General features: G+C 42.2%; 1 non-coding gene across 1 annotated transcript; it reads right to left on the minus strand.

Annotated features, from left to right (window-relative positions):
• Positions 1-241: 241 nt before the first annotated feature.
• Positions 242-348, minus strand: LOC141662727 (small nucleolar RNA R71). The gene has a single exon (XR_012550826.1). It is a non-coding gene; the product is annotated as a small nucleolar RNA R71 (small nucleolar RNA).
• Positions 349-5,817: the final 5,469 nt, after the last annotated feature.

Consider the following 5,817-nt stretch of genomic DNA (forward strand, 5'->3'; position numbering starts at 1 on the left):
TCAGTTTGGGGGTTCTCCTACCGAAGACCCCAACATGCACATCAGGGATTTCATCGAGATCTACGATACCTTCAATTTCAATGATATGACTGAAGATGCTATCAAGCTATGACTCTTCCCATTCTCTTTGAGGGACAAAGCTAAGTGCTTGTTACATTCTCTACCAGCAGGGTCTATCACCACTTGGGAAGATATTGCTCAAAAGTTTCTCACTAAATTCTTCCCCATGGCGAAAACTGTAGCAATCAGGAATGCTCTTACCCAGTTCGCGTAGCAAACTGGAGAATCGCTGTGTGAGGCTTCAGATCGATATAAGGAGATGTTAAGGAAGTGCCCACACCATGGCTTGCCTGATTGGATGATTATCAACTGTTTCTACAATCGATTGGGTGCTACTTCTAGAGCCATGCTTGATGCAGCATCAGGAGGAGCCTTGTGGGCTAAGAGCTATGATGAAGCTTATGAACTTATTGAACTGATGACTGCTAATGAGTACCAGAATCCTTCCCAAAGACTGACTCAGGGGAAAGTAGCAGGAATTCTGGAGTTGGATGCAGCAAGTACTATAGTTTCCCAACTTAAGGCTTTGACAATAAAGGTGGAAACTTAGGCTAATTATGGAGTTAATCAAATCTCTAGTGTCTATGAGCTTTATGCTGGTGCCCACGAGACTGATCAGTGCACAATTTCTAGTGAATCAGCTCAGTTTGTGAGCAACTTCCAGCGATCACAACAACCTGTGCCAGCCACCTATCATCCCAACAACCGCAATCATCCAAATTTCAGCTGGAGTAATGCTCAGAATGCGATCCAACAGCCTTATCAGCAATTTCCAGCTAAGCAGTACAACCCCGCTGGTTTTCAGCAACCGCAGTATGCACCGAGACAACAACTCCAGCTGTAACAAGCTAATGAAAAATCTGAATTAGAGGAGTTGAAGCTCATGTGCAAGATTCAAGTTGTTTCTATCAAGACCTTGGAAAATCAGATTGGGAAAATTGCCAATGCCTTGCTAAATCGTCAACCTGGTACATTGCCTAGTGATACTGAAGTGCGAGGAAAGAACGAAGCTAAGGAGCAGGTAAAGGCAATCACTTTGAGGTCTGGGAAGGTTGCGAATCCCGCACAAACTCAAGAGTTAACTGAAGAAGCTGGGGCTGAGAAAGAAGCAAAGCAGCAGGATTAAGAAGTGGAACCAAGGAAGACTACTGTTGAGCACACTCCGCCTGAGGGTAATACAGGGTAGAAACAGATCTATCCTCCAGTGTCTTTTCCTAAGCGGCTACAGAAGAAAAAGCTGGACAAGTAATTCGAGAAGTTTCTGGAGGTGTTCAAGAAACTTCATATCAACATACCTTTCGCTGAGGCTCTCGAGCAGATGCCTAGTTATGCAAAGATTATGAAAGGTATTCTCTCTCGAAAAGTGAAGCTAGATGATTTAGAGACTGTCACTCTCACGGAGGAATGCAGTGCTGTGTTCTAGCAGAAGTTGCCTCCGAAGCTTAAAGATCCAGGAAGCTTTACTATTACATGTACTATTGGAAAAGTGTCTTTTGACAGATGCTTATGTGACTTGGGAGCTAGCATCAATCTGATGCCTTCGTCAATCTTCAAGCAGTTGAATCTACCTGATCCTAAATCGATGTATATGACTTTGCAGTTGGATGACCGTTCTATTACATATCCGCGAGGTATTTCGGAGGATGTCTTGGTCAAGGTTGATAAACTCATCTTTCCTGCTGATTTTGTAATTCTTGATTTCGAAGAGGATAAGAAGATTCCCATAATCTTGGGAAGACCTTTCTTGGAAACTGGCCGAACCTTGATCGATGTGCAGAAGGGTGATCTTACAATGCGAGTGCTGGACAGGATGTTACCTTTAATGTCTTAAATGCTATGAAATTTCCTACTGATAATGAGGATTGCTTAAAAGTAGAGTTGGTCGATTCGGTGGTCACATCGGAACTTGATCAATTTTACTAAGGTCTGACGCCTTAAAAAAAGCCTTATTGGGAAATTCGGACAGTGAAGATGATGAAGGTGATGAGCAATTGCAACATTTGAATGCTTCTCCCTAGAAAGGGAAGATTGATATGCCTTTTGAATCTCTTGGAATGAAAGAATTGAACAAAGCTCCTAAACACCTCAAGCCTTCTATTGAGGAAGCTCCTACTCTTGAGCTTAAGCCTTTACCTGAATATTTGAGGTATGCTTTTTTAGGTAATGCATCTACTCTGCCTGTTATTATTGCATCTGACCTTTCAGGTAGCGATGAGGAAAAGCTTTTGAGAATTCTGAGAGAGTTCAAATCGGTAATTGGATGGACTATAGCAGATATCAAGGGAATCATCCCTTCTTACTGTATGCATAAAGTTCTGCTAGAGGAAGGTAGCAAGCCTACAGTCGAGCAAAAAAGAAGACTTAATCCTATCATGAAGGAAGTAGTGAAGAAGGAAATTATGAATTGGCTAGATGCACGGATCATCTATCCTATCTCTGACAGTTCATGGGTAAGCCCGGTTCAATGTGTGCCAAAGAAAGGTGGAATTACTATGGTAGCAAATGAGAAGAATGAGCTTATTCCTACACGGACAGTCACGGGGTGGAGAGTCTGCATGGACTATAGAAAGCTGAACAAAGCCACTAGGAAGGACCACTTTCCATTTCCCTTTATTGATCAGATGCTTGACAGGTTAGCTGGTCATGAGTATTATTGTCTTCAAGATGGCTATTCGGTTTACAATTAGATTTGTATTGCCCCGGAAGATCAGGAGAAGACTACCTTCACTTGTCCATTTGGTACTTTCACCTTCAGACGAGTTTCTTTTGGTCTGTGTGGTGCACCAGCGACATTTCAGAGATGTATGATGGCCATCTTTTCTGACATGATTGGCCAGAATGTGGAGGTGTTCATGGACGACTTCTCAGGTTAGCTGGTCATGAGTATTATTGTCTTCTGGATGGCTATTCGGGTTACAATCAAATTTGTATCTCCCCAGAAGATCAGGAGAAGACTACCTTCACTTGTCCATTTGGTACTTTCGCCTTCAGACGAGTTTCTTTTGGTCTGTGTGGTGCACCAGCCACATTTCAGAGATGTATGATAGCCATCTTTTCTGACATGATTGGCTAGAATGTGGAGGTGTTCATGGAAGACTTCTCAGTCTTTGGCGATTCTTTTGATGAATGCTTGCAGAATCTGGGACACATTCTCAAGAGGTGTGTTGAGACCAATCTGGTTCTCAATTGGGAGAAATATCATTTTATGGTGCGTCAGGGCATTATTCTCGGGCCCAAGGTTTCTAACAAGGGTCTTGAGGTAGATAAAGCCAAAGTGGGGGTCATTGAGAATCTTCCCCCACCTATTTCTGTTAAGGGAATTCGCAGTTTTCTTGGTCATGCGGGTTTCTACAGATGTTTCATCAAAGATTTCTCGAAAATTTCAAAGCCTTTGTGCAATCTGTTAGAGAAAGATGTTCCTTTTAAATTTGATGACGAGTGCCTTGCAGCTTTTGAGATATTGAAGAAGAGTTTAATCACGGCACCCGTCATAACCGCACCTGATTGGAATGAGCCTTTTGAGATGATGTGCGATGCAAGTGATTATGCAGTTGGAGCAGTTCTTGGGCAGAGGAAGAACAATATATTTCATGTGGTCTACTTTGCTAGTAAGACACTCAACGATGCTCAACTGAATTATAATACTACGGAGAAAGAACTTTTGGCTATTGTCTACGGTTTTGAGAAATTTCGATCTTATCTACTTGGGACTAAAGTGACAGTTTTCACTGTTCACGCTACAATTCGATATCTCGTCTCAAAGAAGGACTCGAAGCCTAGATTGATTAGATAGGTTCTTTTGCTCCAAGAATTTGAACTAGAGATCAAGGATAAAAAAGAAACTGAAAATCAAGTTGCTGAACATCTCTCGCGTTTAGAGAATCCTAATGTTACTTCATTGGATAAGACCTTGGTAAATGAGTCTTTTCCCGACGAGCAGCTGTTTGGAGTATAAAAAGAAGAGTCGTGGTTTGCAGACATTGTGAACTACCTTGTGAGTAACATCATGCCTCACGACTTATCTTATGCTCAAAGGAAGAAGTTTATTCATGAAGTGAAGTGGTATATGTTGGATGAGCCGTTTCTTTTTGGCCAAGGAGCTGACCAAATCATCAGGAGATGTATTCCTTATAGCGAAATGGGGGGGGGATCTTGCGAGATTGCCACTCAACGGCTTATGGAGGACATTATGGTGGAGAAAAGACAGTAGCTCGTATTCTTCAAGCAGGGTTCTTTTGGACAACATTGTTTAAAGATGTTCATCAGTTCATTTTGAAATGTGATCGATGTCAATGGGTGGGTAATATGTCTAAAAAGGATGAGATGCCTCTTAATGTGCTTCTCGAGGTTGAGGTCTTCGATGTTTGGGGAATTGACTTTATGAGGCCATTTGTCTCATCTTGCAACAATCAGAGTATCTTGTTGGCTGTTGATTATGTGTCGAAATGGGTTGAAGTTAAGGCGTTTCCAACAAACGATGCGAAAGTCGTGCTTAATTTTCTTCAAAAGCAGATATTCACAAGGTTTGGGACTCCAAGAGTCATAATCAGTGATGAGGGGTCATATTTTTACAACCGCAAGTTCACTGCCATGATGAAAAGGTATAATGTGAATCATCGCATTGCTACAGCTTATCATCCTCAGACAAATGGTCAAGCTGAGGTATCTAACAGGGAGATCAAGCGCATTTTGGAGAAAGTGGTATGTCCATCAAAGAAGGATTGGTCTTTAAAGCTTGATGAAGCTGTTTGGGCGTATAGAACAGCATATAAGACTCCATTGGGAATGTCGCCATTTCAGTTGGTTTATGGTAAGGGGTGTCATTTGCCTGTGGAGCTCGAGCATAAAACTTATTGGGCTTTGAAGAAATTAAATCTGGATTTGGATGCGGCTGGAAAGAAGAGGATGCTTCAATTAAATAAAATTGACGAGTTTCGACTTCAAGCTTATGAGAACAACAAGATGTATAAGGAGAAAATCAAGATGTGGCACGATCGGGGCCTAGTGCTCAAAAAGTTTATGCCAGGGCAACAAGTTCTTTTATTCAACTCTCGTCTCCGTCTTTTTCCTAGAAAGCTGAAGTCAAGATGGTCAGGGCCCTTCATAATCAAAACTGTGGTTCCACATGGAGCAGTGGAAATTTTTGAGAATGATCGGGACCAAGCATTCAAGGTAAATGGTCAAAGGTTAAAGCATGATTATGGTGACAGGGAAAACCGCGAGGTGGTTACTGCCGTTTTATTGTCCACTTGATCTCGAGATTCTACATCGAGCTAGTGACGTAAAAGAAACGCTTCTTGGGAGGCAACCCAAGAGTGTTGTACATTAGTAGGTAGAGGAAGCAAGTAGAAAAGAGAAAAACAAAAAAAATCAGAAAAAGGAAAAAATTCAGGGCCAAGTACAGAAGTTGGGCGCGCCCGCGCTGGCTAAGCGCGCGGCCGCGCCGTTTTTCCAAAAACCAAGCGCGCACGCGCTGTCCTAGCAGGCGGACGCGTCGGTCTCCAGTGTTGGGGCATGCCCGCGCTCTCCTAGCTTGCGCCCGCACTGAGTCCGTGTTCAGAAAAAAAATAAAAATAGCAGTTTATTAGAGAAAATCAGGATTTTAATTCCAAAATATATTCTAACCCGATTTTTACTCTTCCACATCCCATAATTCCCTCTCCTAATCAATTTCATTATCCCCACGATTCCCATAATCAATTCCCACTTCTATTCCTTATCAGATTCATATCTCTTCAGCTATAAATACATACACTT

This window comes from Apium graveolens, chromosome 5, assembly GCF_009905375.1.
Source record: "Apium graveolens cultivar Ventura chromosome 5, ASM990537v1, whole genome shotgun sequence".
Taxonomy (NCBI): domain Eukaryota; kingdom Viridiplantae; phylum Streptophyta; class Magnoliopsida; order Apiales; family Apiaceae; genus Apium; species Apium graveolens.